This window comes from Penaeus vannamei, chromosome 15, assembly GCF_042767895.1.
Source record: "Penaeus vannamei isolate JL-2024 chromosome 15, ASM4276789v1, whole genome shotgun sequence".
NCBI classification, from domain to species: domain Eukaryota; kingdom Metazoa; phylum Arthropoda; class Malacostraca; order Decapoda; family Penaeidae; genus Penaeus; species Penaeus vannamei.
The window spans coordinates 38,925,526-38,928,025 of record NC_091563.1 but is presented as its reverse complement, the minus strand read 5'-3'; the positions used below and the strand labels follow the sequence as shown (position 1 = coordinate 38,928,025).

The 2,500-nt window shown below is 33.0% G+C and overlaps 1 protein-coding gene across 3 annotated transcripts in view; it reads left to right on the top strand.

Annotated features, from left to right (window-relative positions):
* CaMKI (Calcium/calmodulin-dependent protein kinase I) overlaps positions 1–2,500 on the top strand; it is a 180,045-nt gene that overhangs the window by 175,944 nt on the left and 1,601 nt on the right. For all 3 annotated transcript variants that reach the window (XM_070130740.1, XM_070130741.1, XM_070130739.1), the window contains one exon: positions 1–2,500. This exon is cut by the window's left edge and continues 632 nt beyond it; it is cut by the window's right edge and continues 1,601 nt beyond it. The gene's annotated coding sequence lies outside the window, so the exon portion shown is untranslated.

The following is a 2,500-nucleotide window of genomic DNA, read 5'->3' as shown; positions in this document are numbered from 1 at the left end:
GTGCCATTTTCAAAATTAGAAAGTTCATAGAGTGTATTTATAAAATGTATGGCACTTGTTGAATGTGACTGCTTTAATCTTCTAGCTGTTTATAAACTTCAATGCGTCTTAATACTCTTGTGTTTGGTGCATTGACAGACTATAATACATACCAAAACTATCCTAGACTGTCATATTTAAAATAAGTTATTTTTTACCCATATTTAGGGTAGGGGCTCATAAATAGCCAATGCTCTATCAATTTTACTCCTTTTTGGAGTCCACAGTTGATGCTTGTGAAAAGCATATGGAATCTATTGTTACTTTAGCTTAGAAAATGTTGATTTCACTCATAAGCATTTCAGAATTTTATGGTGTTGGAAAATCACTTCTGTCCATCTAAGGACCTATTGTCTTTCATGTTATACACAATTTTTCAAAACTGTCTGGGAAAGTGCAACTGCATATTTTTCCCTGAAAATACATATTTAGCATGATTATCTGTTCACTTGGGCAGTGAAGCTCTCTGTTAATCAAATTTTGTATTTGTGCTGTTGCCTCTAGAGATGTATATTGATCAGAACCAGTCTTGCTGAGGCTTAATGGTCTAATAGCAAGCATGTGTTTTGATCTACGCAACAATTTGTAAATTTCCAAGTGCAATTTTTGACCAGTAAGTATCAGTGTTCTTTTTATTTTCTGTTGGATATTCATTCAAGAAGTTGACAATTCTTGATGTTTTTTGTAGTAGGTCCCTGGCCTGAATATCATGGGTCATGTAAGGATTAGTAAAAATATTAGATACTTTTAAAGTTAAGCATCAGCTGTAGGTGCATCATATGCTGTGGTTTCCAAAAGTAACCCACTGTACTTTTTACTATCCTTTGATATTGACTGTGTTTATCAGGGCTAATGTCTCATGCACACAATGGTAGCACAAAAGTTCCATCAGTCAGCTAAAGTTCTTATCAAGCTTGCTTTTTATTTTTGTTTCATACTATGAAATGTTTTCTTAGGGTGTATGTGAATGACTTTTTCATAGATGTTTTATTTCTAAATATTGTTTAAATTTCATTTAGCTTGTCGATAGATATGTAACTGATTTATATGTTGAGATACTATTCAGCTCTGCATGATATTATATTATTTTGAATATGCTTTGTACTTGGTTTAGGCTTTTAGCAGACTGAAATGGAAGTTTATGTAGAAATCACAAAATGAATGTGTATTCCTGTTTTTAAAAATTTGCCTCTATTAGAAACCTTATTAGAAAGTAGACTAAGCTATTTGTAGCTTATAGAATTTTTAAAATCTTGCATCTGTAGAGACTAGATTACAAGAAATTAGTACTGACTTGCATGACATCACAGAAAACATTAAACATTTTGAACGGGTTTGGTGGTGGTTATATAAGCTATGTTCAGCACTTACGAGTCATGGTGGTCTATTAAGGGGTCATTAGTATCAAGAATTATTTACCAGTTGAATAGACTGATTATAAACTACAACCATGCACCTAAAAATCCTGTAGCTTTGCTTACTTGTGTGGTGTCTGTGTTATTGGTTGAATTAAATGATATGCATTTATCATGGTAGAGGGCAATATGCTAAACAGTTGGGCGTTATTCCCTTGAGGAGACTACCAGAAGTGACTTGAAACTTTGTACGTGACTTTAACTTAGTTGGGTATGATTTTTGATAGTGGAATTATTTCCCAAAATATGTATTACTTTTAAATCCATTATATTTGATATTTCAAGAATAAGTTATTATAGGTTTTTACAGAAAGCTTAAAATTGCCAAGTGCAGATGAATTGTTTTCATTTGTAATAACAGTCTTTGGCAGTGGCTGCATCAGTAGCTTGTACAGTGGCAGCCATCAATCAGTAGTTTAAATTATCACTATCACTGATATCTTATTATGTTTCTCATTGTTTTTACAGAAGAGGAATTATTCATATATAAGGTTATATATGGAATATAGATTTTATTAACCTCATTTTGTGTCAGGTTTTTTGGTGTTTTTTCTCAATAAATGTCTCATCATTAAGGTTGCTATTCTCACTGAGTCAATCAGCTCAGTAAATTGCTACATATTCTTGCCCCTCTGCCTTGGAAGTACCAGCTGATGATGTTATTTTCCAATGACATCTCCTGTCAAAATATTACCTCTCTCTGAATTGATGATTTAATTCTAATTTGCTTTTCTCTGAGTACACTGAATATAGTCTATAAGAATTCCATAAGTGAATCATAGGGCTGTGTGCACAGGTATGCAACACAGTGCTAAGAAGATATTCACCTGCATGACTCTGCCTTACTTGAAAGGTTAAAACAGTTGGGGTCTCACACAGGCTGGTGCTCTGAAGTTAATACTTTTCCTATATTATGTATTGCCAAAGTAAAATAGAGAATGGTGGAAATACCTAATATAGAAATGTATCTTCAGAGAACAGTGCGTTGTCCTTATTTAGAGAAGAGTTAATAGTCCTAATTTAGGTGACTTTTCCTTTGCAAGGAA